The following is a 17,243-nucleotide window of genomic DNA, read 5'->3' as shown; positions in this document are numbered from 1 at the left end:
ACTGATATATAAGAACGAATGAATTCGTTTAACGTTCTATGACTTCGTTCCACAGTTCCTAAAGTCTGGTGGTGGTGTGCTGTAGAAGTTATGTTTTTAATACCAAGGTATACTTATATAAATCTTCTATAGCTGAATTTTTATATTTTGGACCCATGTCCGTAATGAACGTGTTCATTGGCCCGTATTTCAGAATAAAATCTTCGAGTATAGCCTTAGCTACGAATTTTTGCACTTTTGTTTGGAATAGGTATGGCAACTAGATATTTTGTTAAGTCACATATCAGTGTAACTGCAGCACAGTAAACAATACAATCGCAATTGCAATGCTGTTGATAGACTTCAAAGCAGTCGCGCATGAATGTGTATGTGTACATGTACACAGAAATTCTTGGAATTTGCGCTTGCTGCCCCAAACTCGAGGACAGCAATAACATGCTTTATTTAATAATTTATGTGTTTCTTAACCGATCTTGAATTTTCTACATCTTCTTGTAATATTCTATAGTATTCTATTTGTGTATTATCAAAAAGTCAATTGCATTTAAATTTTGCCTTCTAATGGTGGGCAGCATAAATTGGTCATATACCTCATATAAACATTAGTTAGGGTATCAATAGAAATGTCAAAGCAGATTATGTTAAGATTATGCTAATTCTCTTCTATTTGAATGTCATAAGCACTCATACACATGTACGAAGTCTCGCTCTCTTTCGAACTCTGTAACTGCTCGGTTTCTTTAATCTTAATTTGTGTTAAGAAATCAGTTCTGTAAGCATCATCATAGAAGTCAGTCGCGTTGCTCATCAATTTGTTAAACCTTTATTAAAGCTTCATACCATCCACACACGCCCACTTGAGATAAGATTCTTAAAAGGTCAAAAAAACGCTTTTGATCCAACAACTTAATTTATAACTATGTGGTAGTAGCGGGAAGGTGGTGGTAGCTATAAAATTAAAGATACTTGATATGTATACTATTCTAGAAGCTTCGTGTCCAGTTAGGTGACTCTAGCTTTTATTATTTACCGAAATTGCTCAAAAAACAGGATTTTGATATCGATTTTTGTGGATTACTTGGAAACGGGGCAATTTATCGAATATCGGAAACAAACTCGATCTGTGCGGGCACTAGGAGGACCTACAGCTAAAATTTCAAGTCTCTAGCTCTTGTAGGTTCTGAGATCCTTGCGTTCCTACATACGGACGGACAGACGGACGGACAGACGGACGGACAGACGGACAGACGGACGGACGGACAGACGGACGGACGGACGGACGGACAGGCGGACGGACAGACGGACAGACAAACGGACATGGCTAGATCGACTCGGCTGTTGATGCTGATCAAAAATATTTATTCTTTATGAGGTCGGAGATGCTTTCTTCTGCCTGTTACATACATTTGTACAAAAACATTATACCCTTTTTACCAATTTTCAATGGGTTCAGGGTATTAAAATATGACACGTTATATTACAGAGTACGTACGTAAATGTCAGAAATGTCAAAAAGCTAAAACTACCAACCACATTAAAACCCCTTAACTATTACAGACACACCAACAAGTGTTTTCGACAAAGTTCTAGTCGACACCATTGGTCCATTACCTAAGTTAGAAAATGAATATAAAATAAAATAAAATATCTTGTTGCCGAATAAAAGCGCAGCAAGCGTAGCAAAAGCTATATTTGAATCTCTTATTCTAAATACGGTCAAATGAAGACGTTCATTACGGACATGGGTACTGAATACTTCCATAATTAACGAAATATCAAAATATCTTAAAAGAGACAACATTACGTCTACAGCACACCACTACTAGACTTTAGGAATAATAATAATTGCAAAATTCAACGAATCTTCTAGCGCTATCAGCGTCCGTTGGGACTGGGTATTTTTCGATGACATCATACTTTTTTTCATCTGGTAAAATACCTTGATCAGTGCACTTATGACCTAGGAAAGTCACTTCGTGCATGACAAAAAAGCATTTTTCTGGATGTAGTTTAAGGTTGTGTTTCCTACATAAGTGAAAAACGCACGTTAAGTTTTTGATCATATGGTTTTCGGAACAACCGATGACCATTAGGTCATCCATATACAAGAAAGCTTGTGAAGGATCTAATCCAGAAAAAGCGATGGTCATCATTCTTTGAAATGATTTAGGCGCTATTTTTAGACCATATGGTAATAATGTAAAACGATAGGAGCCATTCCGCGATGAAAAAGGCGTTATGTTTCTAAAATTTTCTTCTAATTGGTAATGCTTCGGTGAACCCTCCACACATAAGGAATGCCCAAATAATTCGGGGATGGTATCTATTCCACGTAGTTTTTTCTCAAGATTCCATTTACGGCGGCGGAACTTAACGTATATAAGCAATTAAAAGTGGCGATAGCGCGGTGGTAGCACGATTGTAAAGTATCGTGCAGCAACGATACTATTTCACGATGAATTTCCGATAATTTTTGAACTATCGTCAGCGCTTTGAGATGAGCGAATGAGAGCTGCTAACTATCGATGATGAATCATTAAAAATATCGAATTTTCGATTTGGCGGAGGCTATTTTGCATTTAAAGTGTATGAAACTAAAATACCAAAAATACTATTGACATGTGCAATATTTTGTTTTCAATAATTAAATATACATTTAATTGTAAATTTAACTTGAATATTTTGTAATTAATGTAAGCTATTAAATGTGGTTATATAATAAATTTAAAAAATAATAATATATATAAAAATTGATTTATTAATTATATTTATGTTTAATATTATTAATAGAATTTTAAGATTAATTTTTAAAATATGTATAAATGACTAGCGTTTACAATTCGGCTTTAACCATTTCTAGTTATTTCATTAAATTTGTATAATCAAATTTTAAATAATTAATTTCCCCCCATTCTTGCGCTTGGCATATTAGTATCTTTCTGCACTACAATGAACCTGACATTTTATAATATATTTTAAATATATATTTAAAAATTCGTTTGAAGTGAACCGGACGACGGTAAGCAACAAAATATCACTCATCCGAAATATCCCAATGCTTAGTCGATTGCAACAGATCAACATATAATTTTTAGTAGGTTTCTGCGTCTGCACGTCTAAGTCAACTAGCTTTCGCGTTATTAAGGCTCACATCGCATTCATACGGACGTTCCTTGGTATGTATACTGTGGATAACAATAATAAGTTTGTATTAGAATATATGCGGCTTATTTAACATGGAGTGAAAAATTCAGTTACCAATAATGTCAAAGAATGATGCAATGAGTCACAAACGCAAAGTGTCTCTAAACTAAGGGATCATATATTAATACCGAATTAAAAGATGCATTAATAAAAAGATTTACACCAGTCAACATTATCAAGATATTTATATTTACTAAAATATTTGTTTAAAAAATCAAACAAAAGAATATTATTTATAGATTTTGAATCAGTTCAAACAACGTAGGCATTAAGGGGCATAATGACCTAAGCTTGAGGCCAATGTGGAATTTCTGTTGCTGGGTCAGACGCATCTGTTAAATTTTACCACAAATATCTCAAACATTCATTATCGTCGCCTTGGGTCGCTGTTACACTTTGCGTGTTAACCTGCGTGACATCTGCAAAAATTCAAATTGCAATTGAGAAAACTACCTATTTTCGTAGATTAGCTGATTGATACTTACGGGTATCCCAGCGCAGAAGTTCATCTGATTGCGGGGCTAACATTTTAACCAAGATTTTTGGCCATATATATTCTCCCTCGTTGGGATTGCTTGGGGATATCAACATTATCTAATTGTTCAAAAAATAATATCAAGCTAAATTTGGATTCTTGAAAATTATAATAATAATTACGTGCGCGTGCCTAAACAATGCGCACGCATATATGTATGCGTGCACATATGATCACACTTTACACTGATTATCACACATACAGAGTTTGTACGCATACACTTGTACTTTATTTTGCAAATAAGGTTTGAATGTATGCATACATGGGATACACCAATTGGAAATGATCATGCTTACGGACTAACTTACCTATGTATGTGTTAGAGTATTTACACTAACACAATATGATTGTGCTTTGTATCTCCTACGAGTTCTTAGAAACGTATGTATGCTTGTGTGCATATGCACATTTGTAGTTTCTTTAATCGAAATCTATTCGCGAGTGCATGTTACTACTTAGCTGGAAAATACATTTGGTAATAAAAAATGGAAAATGCAACGAATGTAAAATTGCTGCACATGCATTTTTAGAAATAATAAATGATCAGGAAAATTAATGTCCTGGTTGAGAGACCACGGACTTATTTTAAAATCCAAGAAAGACATTGACAAAAAATGTAATTTTTTAGAAAGTGTGCGGGCGAACACGTTCTTCGGCGAGGATCGCGTCTAACTATCAGGAAAAATTTTAGAAAGAACACTTGACGTATATTAGAGCTCCGGGAGTTGAATCCATCTGATTTTTAAAAAATGAATTCTCAATGTCATATGAAACAATAGTCAATTGGTGTATTTCAGGATTGGGCTGCAGAGTTAAGTGAAACTTGGAGGAGAGGGCAAGGTCGTAGAAATCGACGAAAGCCTTATTTCAAAAAGAAAAAATAACTGTGGGCGGATTATCCAAGGCCAATGGGTATTTGGTATTTATGAAAGGGATACCAAAAGGCTGTACATCGTTCCTGTCGAAAACCGCACCAAAACCACGCTGCTTCGCGTTATAAAAGAAAAGATCGCGGATGGCACAACCATCATTTCGGATTGTTGGTCTTCATACCGCTGTCTAAGCGATGAAGGTTTTGAGCACCTGACAGTGAATCATTCAATGAACTTTGTTGACCCAACTACAAAAGCGCATACGCAAAATATTGAAAGAAAATGGAGGGACATGAAGGATAAAATTCCGAAATATGGGCGTTCAAAAAAACATTTGACAGGATATTTAGCAACCTACGTTTTCAAAGCGCACTATCCAAACCACATGGATAGATTCCACCATGCTTTTACAGCCATTGCAAGAATCTTCAATCCCCATTGTCTCAGAGCAAACATTGATCTAGACTGCACATATGAAGATGTAAGTATTTTATTTTTAAGAATATTCTTCTTAATATCATTAAAATTCATTTATCACAGTATGAAGACGAGCTGGAAGACCTCTGTGAAATGCAAATAGCAGAGAAGAAAAATTAGGCCATCATTTCGGTTAGTTCCCTAGAAAGCTCGCATAGCATCTCAATTAAATTTTGTTTAATTTCAGTATTAACACGAAAAAATACGAAGCGTGGTTCTTAATGGCTCAACTACATTTTTTAAGTTTTCAAAGAAAAATTATGAAAAAATAAATATTGATTTAAATATAATATTAAAATAGTCGTAACATCTGGTTTTTTTCCGATTATCAGTTAAATTAATTCATGCAAATTGAGGCAATTTCATCCGATTTTGTTTAGTTAAACAAAAATATGAACATGCATCTGCAAATGATGAAATGCGCGTTTATATGTATTCATACATTCAAACCTTATTTGCAAAATAAAGTACAAGTGTATGCGTACAAACTCTGTATGTGTGATAATCAGTGTAAAGTGTGATCATATGTGCACGCATACATATATGCGTGCGCATTGTTTAGGCACGCGCACGTAATTATTATTATAATTTTGCAAGAATCCAAATTTAGCTTGTTTCTTATATTATTTTTTGAACAATTAGATAAAGTGTCTGTTGGATATCCCCAAGCAATCCCAACGAGGGAGAATATATATGGCCAAAAATCTTGGTTAAAATGTTAGCACCCGCCACGATCAGATGATGCACTTCTGCGCTGGGATACCCGTAAGTATCAATCAGCTAATCTACGAAAATAGGTAGTTTTCTCAATTGCAATTTGAATTTTTGCAGATGTCACGCAGGTTAACACGCAAAGTGTAACAGCGACCCAAGGCGACGATAATGAATGTTTGAGATAATTGTGGTAAAATTTAACAGATGCGTCTGACCCAGCAACAGAAATTCCACATTGGCCTCAAGCTTAGGTCATTATGCCCCTTAATGCCTACGTTGTTTAAACTGCTTCAAAATCTATAAATAATATTCTTTTGTTTGAATTTTTAAACAAATATTTTAGTAAATATAAATATCTTGATAATGTTGACTGGTGTAAATCTTTTTATTAATGCATCTTTTAATTTGGTATTAATATATGATCCCTTAGTTTAGAGACAGCAGGACTTTGCGTTTGTGACTCATTGCATCATTCTTTGACATTATTGGTAACTGAATTTTTCACTCCATGTTAAAAAAGCCGCATATATTCTAATACAAACTTATTATTGTTATCCACAGTATACATACCAAGGAACGTCCGTATGAGTGCAATGTGAGCCTTAATAACGCGAAAGCTAGTTGACTTAGACGTGCAGATGCAGAAACCTACTAAAAATTATATGTTGATCTGTTGCAATCGACTAAGCATTGGGATATTTCGGATGAGTGATATTTTGTTGCTTACCGTCGTCCGGTTCACTTCAAACGAATTTTTAAATATATATTTAAAATATATTATAAAATGTCAGGTTCATTGTAGTGCAGAAAGATACTAATATGCCAAGCGCAAGAATGGGGGGGAAATTAATTATTTAAAATTTGATTATACAAATTTAATGAAATAACTAGAAATGGTTAAAGCCGAATTGTAAACGCTAGTCATTTATACATATTTTAAAAATTAATCTTAAAATTCTATTAATAATATTAAACATAAATATAATTAATAAATCAATTTTTATATATATTATTATTTTTTAAATTTATTATATAACCACATTTAATAGCTTACATTAATTACAAAATATTCAAGTTAAATTTACAATTAAATGTATATTTAATTATTGAAAACAAAATATTGCAAATGTCAATAGTATTTTTGGTATTTTAGTTTCATACACTTTAAATGCAAAATAGCCTCCGCCAAATCGAAAATTCGATATTTTTAATGATTCATCATCGATAGTTAGCAGCTCTCATTCGCTCATCTCAAAGCGCTGACGATAGTTCAAAAATTATCGGAAATTCATCGTGAAGTAGTATCGTTGCTGCACGATACTTTACAATCGTGCTACCACCGCGCTATCGCCACTTTTAATTGCTTATATTTAATAAAATACGCTATAAATTCAAGTTCCGCCGCCGTAAATGGAATCTTGAGAAAAAACTACGTGGAATAGATACCATCCCCGAATTATTTGGGCATTCCTTATGTGTGTAGGGTTCACCGAAGCATTACCCTAATTGGTACCGGACATTAAATCTAAGCATGAGAAATATTTTGCTCTGCCTAGTTTGTCAAGAAAATCATCTATTCTTGGAAGCGGAAATTTGTCGGACAAGAGCTTTTAATCGCCATCTCTTTGTATCGGATCCTGGTAGACCCTTTTTGGAACAAGGAGTATTGGACTGTTATATACTGATACGGAAGGTTCTACTATTTTATCTTGAGTGAGTTTTTCTACCTGTTTAGTTACTTCTTCCTTATGAGTATAAGGTATTCATGCTGTAATTTTGTATGTACACTGGTTCTTTATCTTTTAATTTCAACTCTTGCTTTTAAAAATTGTTGGTTGTTATAGATTCAGTTTTTAATCCGAGTACATCTGTATACTTGGTGCATAGCTCTTTTAGTTTTACTTAAATAATGGTGGAAAGTTTTTAACTAGTTTTTTCATGACATTATTTTGTCTTTCTTCGTTAATTTCATTGACTATTTCGCAGTCATTTAACGTTTCAAATTTGATTTGGTTTAAGTTTTAACTGAATTAGTTAAATTTAATATACGGACAAATGTATTTTTGTTATTGGAAATTGTATTTCCGATGAAAATTCCATCGTCAATTTCTTGATTTGGAATTAAAACATGATTTTGTATGGAAGGTATTTTTATTTGACGGACAACTGCGGAACGTGCTGGTAGTATTGTGGCATTATTGTCAAAAGTATGAATTATTGGTAGTTTAATCGGATAATTTCGGTTGTTCGGACGAAGTATTAAGGAGTCATTAGGTTGTGTAAAATTTAATTGACAATTGTATTTTTTAATGAAATCTATTCCTATTAAGCCGTCACTAGGTGTTGGGATATTTTGTTTGACTAAATGGAAGTCGTGCGGAATGGCGTATTTACCTGTAGTGAGCTCTACAAACCTAAACCTTTTGAATAAACTGAGCCTTCATCAATTCCTGATATTTGAGTGGTTATGTTATTATTTATGTTTTTGAATGTATCGACATTTTCTTTTAATATTGAAATGTCTGCACCAGTATCTAATTACAAGGTAAATGTTTTACCTGTACTTTCATTAATAATATTTATGAATATGCTTAAGTTAAGATTAATTGTGTGTACAGTTTTATTTAATGGTTTTGAATATATATTATTGTTATTTTGGTTGTTACCTCGGTTGGAATTGTTCCTTCCTCGTTTGTAACCCCGTTTTCGTAAACCCGGTGCAGCTCTTGCGCCGGATCGTATCTGGCGTGATGCATAAGAGCCCTCAGCTCTATCAAGTACTCCTTGAACTCTTCGCCCACGCGCTGCCTACGGGACCGGATTTCGTCCTCAAGCCTCTCGAAGTAACGTGGAGGTAGGAAAAACTCTAGGAAACCCCTCCTAAACACAGACCACGGCACATCCCGCGTTGACCGCGGTTGCCCGGCGGTCTTCGTTTCTACCGAGAGCAGGAGCCTCCTCAACACGCGAGACGGATAAGCTCGGGGCGCCTGCAAACGCCCCTACAACTGGGAGCTCCTTAGGTCGGGCTCCGACTTTTGACGTGGCCGCCCGCCAAAGTCGGATGGCGGCTAAAGAGTTTTGGTCGCAATCCTGCACGTAGGTGGACAACCGCTTACGCAGCTCCTCCACGCGCCCCTCCTTTTCCAGCTTAAACTCCTGGGCGATCGCCACTAGCTCCTCTTTGCGCCGCTGGTTAATCCAACGTACGCCTACTCCCGGGTTTTGGCACTCACCTGCCACCATTGTTTATTATATACCTTCTTTCTCGGTAGTCGGCGTCGCTGTTTCCCGCTCTTCCTGCTTCAGGGGTTCCGTCGGTCTCTTTATTTATTCTCTGTTAAGTTGGTGTCTTTGTCACTTTTATGCCGATCTTGTTCATCCACTTTTGTTTGTTTCTTATAAGTTAAACTTCTTCTTTTTTTTTTTAATCCGTTCTCCTTTCATCTTATTTGGACCACTTCCACAGAACAAACAAAAAAAGTCATGAAAGGGAAGCACCCGGATAAAGCGAGAGAAGATAAGAAAACTCAAGATGATTTATATTTCCAAATTTTGCATTTTTTGTGCTTTTTTTAAAGTTTTTATAACATGTGCATTTATTAAACTCGGCGTCAGTTCCGTATTGTTGTTATTGCCTGTTTTGATTCTTTTGCTTTGGTGCTCCCCTGTGCAAACACTTGTTTGTTCGTGTGTTCACTTGCTCTATTTTTGTGCACCGTGTTTCATTTAACTCTGCGCTCTCGCAACTTTTGCTTATTCTGTGCTGTGCTGTAAGAAACCTTGCACGTTCAAGCAGGCTGATGATTCTGCATTGCCGCAATTTGTTAATTGCTGGCTGTGTGAGAATATAATGCATGCTAAATGTGCAGGTCTCACTGCGTGGATTGCGACAAGATCGCTGCAATTGACAAAAAGGGCTGCGGCGGCTTGCGTTGGTCGAGCCCAGAATGAATCAACAAGCAAATTGATTTCTCCAGAATGTATAATTCTGTGTGAAATCAACTCTTAAAACTAAATAACGTGGCTAAGCAGCTCTCGAGTAGTTTTGACTCGAGTTGTGAGTTGCTTATCAAATACAAATTTGAGTCTCCAACCAATCGCCGGTTAGAGCCTCAATTTTTGCAGTTGCCCTCTCCGTCTGCCCAGACACCTATGCCTCTGTTGTCCTTGCCTTGCAACTTGAATTTATCTCCAATGTTGTCATTATCGCCTTCTCCGAGTGACTGCCCAAATATTACCCCTGTTTTATCCCCTGTAATAGTCCCATTAGACCCCGTACCTAAACCTGTCCCAGTTAGCCAAACTAACTTGCCCAGATTGTTAAAAACAATCATGGTGCCTCTTTGGCCCCACCAAATCCTGTTCTCCCGGCAGCCCCATCAGCTCCTATGTTAACTGTTGTTGCCCCTCGTAGGCAAGTTTTTGTGTCTCTACTTTCGTCTGACACCACCTCTGAGTCATTGGCAGCCTATATTGCATGCAAATCTTCTGATGTTCATGAATTCAAGCCAAAAAAGCGTAACCAGCCTGTCATCTTGCCAGTCCCTTCTATACAGGGTACCATTTCTGCCCCAAAAAACTAACTTCTTCTTCTGAACAAGTCTCTATTCATTATCAGAATGTCAGAGGTCTCATTTCAAAACTTAAAAATCTTTTCATGGCCAGCACTTCATTCGATTGGGATATAATCGCATTTTCAGAAACATGGTTAAATTCAACCATATCTGGTTTTGAGGTTTTATCGAATAGTTTTATTTTGCATAGAAATGATTGGCCGACTCGAGGTAGTGGGGTATTAATTGCCGTTAAAGCCACTCTCCAGTCAGAACTTTTCTGTTTTAGTACGCCTACTGACGCTGAGATTGTCTCAGTCAATGTGTCTTTTCCTACACGGAATATTTATATTACATGCTCTTATGTTCCTCCTTCTTCTGATATTCAAGTTTATATGAGACATATTTCTTGTATTAAAGAAGTTTCTTCACACGTGCGTGATAATGACCTATTTATTGTGTTGGGTGATTTTAATTTGCCGAACATCTCTTGGTCACTTTTCACTGCCGAAAATTATCTAGTGCCCTCAGCACAGCATGACTTTATAGATTGCATGCTTGACCTTTCGTTGTTTCAAATCAATTCAATTTCTAATCACTTGTATAGAAAACTTGATCTTGTATTTGTTAACGACAACCATATTTCTAATGTATCTAGGTCCCCTCCTTTATCTCTTCCTGAGGATGTATATCATCCTACTTTAGAGGTTGCAATGTTCAATTGTAATCCTCTCATTTCGAATCAGCTTATTTATGCAACCGATTGGTCTTTTTTATATGACTCGGTTGACATGAATGCCGCTATTAACTTTTTTTATAACACCCTAAACTCCCTCTTAGATATGTGTATTCCCAAGACATTACCTTCGACTACTTCTTCAAAGCCACCTTGGTTTACTCCCAGATTATCAAATCTAAAAAATATAAAATCTAAATCAAAGTCTGGTTTGTGTACAGACTTGGCTAAATATTCTCAATGCTATGAGAATTATCTAACTCGTTGAAAAAGGCAAGTTAGCCATCTTCTTTTTCTCTCGAGATGTATAAAGCTAGCAATGACTCTGATTCTGCTTACCTCTTTGCTAATTTTTTTCAATCAACTTACTCTTCAGTCTGTCATAATAATAATTCTTACCCTATTACTATTACTTCCTCTAGTTCTATACCTCCTCCTATTATTTCCCATTCCTCTCTCCTTTTAGCTTTAAATTCTTTAAAATCTTCTTTCTCTCCTGGGCCTGACAATATTCCTAGTTGTCTACTCAAGGAGTGTAGTTCTTCCCTTGTTTATCCATTGCTAAAGCTTTTTAATCTCTTCCTTGAATCTTCTGACTTTCCATCTCTTTGGAATGAATCTTATATCATTCCTCTCCACAAGAAAGGTGGAAAGTCTGATATACAAAATTACAGGGGCATTGCCAAACTGTCCGCTATTCCTCAATTATTTGAAAAACTAATCACTTCGAATTTGCAGCATTTCTGAAAATCAGTTCTTTCCCCTGTTCAACATCGATTCGTAAAGAATCGAGAATTTACACTGACTTGACTCTGTGCACCATGACATTTTACTTTTTAAACTTGACCGAATAGGTTTCCCTCCGTCTCTTTTGCTTTTGATTAGTTTTTATTTAAAAGGTAGGACCCAAAGATCGGTGATGCTATTAGAAATTTGTGTTCTCTAAGTAGGCTTTTAGCATTTAATTTTCATAATTGAATATACAATGTTTTGAATAATTAGGAAGACACTCGTTTTGTCGACCAAATAAATTAATAAATAAATAAATAAAACTAAATAAATAAATAAATAAAATATAAAGTAGAAAAAATAGAAGAAAACGATAATATCATAATATCAGACATTAAAACCAAATAACCAAAAAGTAAATAATGATTAACTAAAAACTTTTCTTTCATAGTGATGTAGTGTGGCCATACATAAGTAACAATTAGCATTGGTATATACGTACAGCTTCCACACATAACAAAAGAAAAATTTTTAAATATATAAAGTATGCAAATTATTATTAGTATGCAAATTATTTCATATAAAAAGAGAAGAAATTTAATTTTACCTTTCATTACATTCAAAAATATATTCGCACAAACTAATATAAAATATAAAAAGAAAACAATTAAGAAAAACAACACAAAAATATATATATAATCTCTGTATATAAAACTGTTTGTCCTGACTGACTGACTGATTCATTGGTGATCAACGCACAGCCCAAACCGTAACAGCTAGGAAGCTGAAATTTTCTCTGTAGTTACCTTATATGATGTAGGTATACGTTAAGACGGGGTTTCGGGAAATTCCAGCAGCAAGTGTGGAAAAGTCGCGAAAAACGTTTGTATGTAACTATTCTGTTTACCATCCGAATGTTCCTTTGAGGGGTGTTTCACACTTTTAGGAAAATCCATTCCTCCTTGGTGGAAATAGAGGTCAAAGATTTGGTGGGTGACGTTTCGCGCTCAAATTCATTTCCAGAGATATATAAGAAAAATCATTTGAGACGTGTTCACACTTTTCGCAGAATTCAAACTTCATCGGGGGGAATGCGATTTAAAGATTTTTTGGGCGATGTTTAAAGTTGTGTCCGATTTGCTTCAAACTTATTTTCAAAGCTCTACATACGAAGTTAATAAATACGTCTTTCAGCGATTTGGAAAATTACACCCGCAACAGTGGTAAATTGGCGGAAAACGTTTTTATGAAAGTTGTTTGTGTACCGTGCGATCAGGCATTTAGCATTTAATTTAATATACTATATATATGTATATACAATGTATTGAATAATTAGGAAGACACTCGTTTTGTCGACCACTAATAAATAAATAAATAAATAAATACATTTTCATTTAGTTATTTGTATTCATTTTTATTTACATATATTTATTTATTTTTATTATCTTCGGCCACTTCACAAAAAAAATTAAAAATAAAACATTTTCATTTAGTTATTTGTATTCATTTTTATTTACATATATTTATTTATTTTTATTATCTTCGGCCACTTCACAAAAAAAATTAAAAATAAAACAAAAAGTATATAAAACTCTTGAGGTTATTTTCACTTTTAAACCGCGTTTATTTGATTTGTTTATTGCTTGTTTGTTTTTATTGTTAACTTGGTTCGTATTTACTATTAAACGCATCCGTCCTCATTACTTTCGCCAACTGTACTGACGAATTCAAGTTTTCACCGCGCGTGAGTTGAATTCGTCCCACTGTACAGTAGCTGTCGCGACGCCTTAACGGCCCTTCGATGCCGACGTCGACTGCGCCGCGCGTTTTGTGCACCAGTGTGCAAGCGTGGTCTCGGCGTCGACCGTCTGGCGCGCGCGCGCTGTAATTTTATGACCGACCGTTATATTTTTGGCTCTTTGCTTTGCGTGCTAGATTTTTCCACGCATTTTTGTCGCTTAGATTTTGCAGGTGTTCATTTTTCTGCCCTTGCCTAACACAGGGTATAAAAATGTTCGCTAGCGTATACTGGATTAACTAATACCCTCGTTTCATACTTCACCCATATACGATATTATTATTTTCTTATCCTCCGCTAGGGTACGTACACTCTAGGGTATGCCCAACTAAAAATACCCTGCATACAATTTTTTTCTTTTTTTTTTTTTAAAATATCTATTTGGTCACGCTTGCGGGGCTTTAATCCGCCGACATGCCACGCCCCCTAAACGCCTGTACGTCCCTGCTCGGGTGCCACTTGTTAAGAAGCTACTGGCCGGGGTACGACTCTCAGTCTTACCAGGTCCAGCGAGTTGAAAGACATTTATAAATTCGCTGGGACCAGCTATTCCTTCGGGGCCTCGTACCAGCTACACTATCGGGCCGTGGCCTCGCACCAACTGCACTATCGGGCTGTGGCCTCGTACCAATTACACTGTCGGGCCGTGGCCTCGTAACAAACGGCACTATCGGGCCGTGGCCTCGTACCAATTACACTGTCGGGCCGTGGCCTCGTGTGAACTCCACTACCTAACCGCTAACCAGTAATACCCTTTCCTGGGCTACAGTCCCGTACCACATGCTCCCACTCTAGGTTAGGTTGAACACCGGCTAATTCCGATGTTAGAACAAGCCGGGTTACCGGAGAATAAAGATCTAGCAAGTTTTCTTCCGATAATCATGGCATATGCACTTTTATTTATTGTTTAACACCATCCTATTGTATCTCATGAACTATGTCCCTGCCGCACTGTTTTGGAGCACTAGCGCCCCGCTATGCACTCTATGATTTTCTTCTCGCGACGCACGTCTACTCGCCCTTGATGTTCCTTCCAAAGTGCCGGCACGCCCGCCAGCGAGCCGTGCGCATGCCTCGGTCGTTCAACTTCGCCGCGAGCTTTCGCAACTTCACCTCGGAGCTTTCGCTCTTCGCCGCGAACTGAAGTTGCGCTCTTGAACACGGTGTTGAGCAAGCGATCAACAACGCATGATTGCTGCGGCGGCCGGCGGTTAAATTCAAACTTAAATTATGCCCTTGCTGGCTACGTGGCTCCTTGCCCTCAATTTACTATGCTCTTATTCTAATACAATTAATGCTCATAAACTAATAATACTTACATCCTATAACTACAATTATGAACTGTGGGATGGCTACCACTGTGGCCGCCTCACAGCTTCCAGTGTATGGCGTGTTATAGACACTGTTTGTGGAGGAGGCGTCAGATAAATAATTCGGCGTCAAATGAAACAATATGATTTCCTTCAGTAAAAAAGTGGTAGGTTTATTATATTTGCGGCTGCATATAAAAAACATTAGATTTGAAGTGATTTGCATTTTCTTATGTCAAAGCTGTTGAGGTGGAGTGGAGATCGTGGGGAGAGTACTGAGCGTAATTTGGATCCTATGTGAGAGTGAGTCTCTCTCGTTGAGTGAGTCTCTCTCACTGAGTGACTCTTTCTCACTGAGTGAGGCTCAGTCAATGCTCCGTTCAGTCAAGCATTGAACTGGCGTCAACATTCTACCCCCTGGCAATATGCAGATTGCAAGGATACCTATTGCGTGCATGTGCCAGAGAGTATCCATCCAAACTTGGAATTTTGAGCCATAGGCAGTCCGCCTTGGCTCGGGAGGATACCCGGAAAGATAACGTCTGGGTAGACGTCGGCGCCGAGTACCAATGGTACTGGAGATGGGCGGAACCAGTTGTTGTCCGCCAAAACGACGTTGCTGAATGGGTCCTTCATGTCCGCTCTGATTGCTCTGGCTGGAGTTATGCAGTTGATCTCGGGGTCAGTCTTCAAGATTACCTATCGAGACATTTGAGTTGTCTTGGAGCGTAGCACGTCTGCGCCAATGCGAGTGACGGAAAGGCCGGGTTGCAAGGTTGCATTGATGCGGCTTACTGGACAACACGGATCGATTAAGGCCCGAGTCTCGAGGGTCTTCTTCCCGGTGTCGAGAAGCAATATGGCGGTGGGTAGGATGCTGACCCCCTTGTGCTGGAGCAGGGACGTAAGCGACGTCCGTATAATGGAAAATCTTGAGCTTGGGGGTGAGGAGCCAGAAGCTCTTCTTGTGGGCTTGTTGGCTGACCGAGAGGGCCGAGCGCCACTGGGATCGCTTATGTGGAGAAGTGTGTGGCGATCCTTTTTACAAATTCTGCACTTGGCTCCACTGCGGCATGACTGCCCTGAGGCTTCATGAAGCGTTGGCACTTTCGTAGCCCATGGATGACTCTGCACACCCGGCATCTAAAGGAGTCCGTTCCTTGGCGTCGATTGGGTTGCTTTGTTGACGGTGCCATACTGAAAGTGTTATTATTGAATGACAAAAAATTTGTTTTTTTGATTGTGACGTTTTTTTTCCTTTTGGAGGCGATTAACACAACGTGAACCTTTGTTGTGGTACTATCGGGCTTCAAAACATGAGGATGCGATGTGTTATTGTTCGTGTATATCACGAGCAAGTTATGGTAGGGCGTATGTCTTGGATCGACCAGGATTTGCCGATACATCTTAGTTATATCGGCATTGAAAGCGTAGCGGTAGAATCGCCACTTTAATATTTGTATCGTCAGATCGGATTGGAGTACAGGTGCTGTGTGTAGGATGTCGTTTAGTCTTTTGCCATTGGAAGACGGGCTGGAGGCGTTAAACACAACGCGAACCTTTGTTATGGTATTGTCGGGCTCAAAAACAGCATGATTTTGCTGGTTGCTGTTTGGAGAGATTTGAGTCATATGACCTAAGTCGAAGTACTCCTGAATCACGAAGGCGTACTGCTCTTTCAAAGGAGGGTTTCTTTTTAAACGATTCTCGTTCCTTAGAAACTGAGCTAGTGCAAAAGATCTTGAATGTCCCAAGTCTATGTGATAAGGTTCCCGGAAAGTAAGGGTGACTACATATCTGCCATTCTCATTCCTCTTTGTTGCTTGGATAAAAGTACTCTCACAGAAGGAATCGGAGCTCTTTACCAGTTTGAATGGAATGTCCTCCACCTCCCAAAATTTTGTGAGAATACTGCCTAATGGATGCGGTCTTTGAAACTGGGCCTGTTAGAATCCAGCCGGAAATAGTTTCTTGACCTAGCAACGTGCCACATATATTAGGAAGGTAGCCACCTGTTAGTATGGATGGTAGGATATCAGCGCCAATTAGAATATCTAGGATCAGCTAGGATCAGATAGGAAATTAGGATCAGCCAACTGGAGGTTTGGCAGGGTTCTCAATAAGTTTTGGGGGATCGAACATGATGGTAGATTCCCTGCCAAATGTGGTAGGACGCAGGCTGATGTCTCAATTTAGATAAGGGGCTTGGAAGGAGAGCCAATATTAAAATGGCAGAGCTTGCGAGGCTAGGCTGCAACAGCTTGATTTAATCCAGATACTAGCGCCTGTTCGGATGTGTACGGCAGCTTTAT

At 37.7% G+C, this 17,243-nt stretch overlaps 1 long non-coding RNA gene across 1 annotated transcript; it reads left to right on the top strand.

Annotated features, from left to right (window-relative positions):
* Positions 1-5,733: 5,733 nt before the first annotated feature.
* LOC135439575 (uncharacterized) lies at positions 5,734-6,716 on the top strand. The gene is made up of 3 exons (XR_010438112.1): positions 5,734-5,853; positions 5,920-6,290; positions 6,364-6,716. It is a non-coding gene; the product is annotated as an uncharacterized LOC135439575 (long non-coding RNA).
* Positions 6,717-17,243: the final 10,527 nt, after the last annotated feature.

Source organism: Drosophila montana, unplaced genomic scaffold (genome assembly GCF_035044405.1).
Source record: "Drosophila montana isolate Dmon_TW-CO22-7 unplaced genomic scaffold, ASM3504440v1 contig_495_1, whole genome shotgun sequence".
NCBI classification, from domain to species: domain Eukaryota; kingdom Metazoa; phylum Arthropoda; class Insecta; order Diptera; family Drosophilidae; genus Drosophila; species Drosophila montana.
This window is presented reverse-complemented; position numbering and strand designations above follow the sequence as displayed.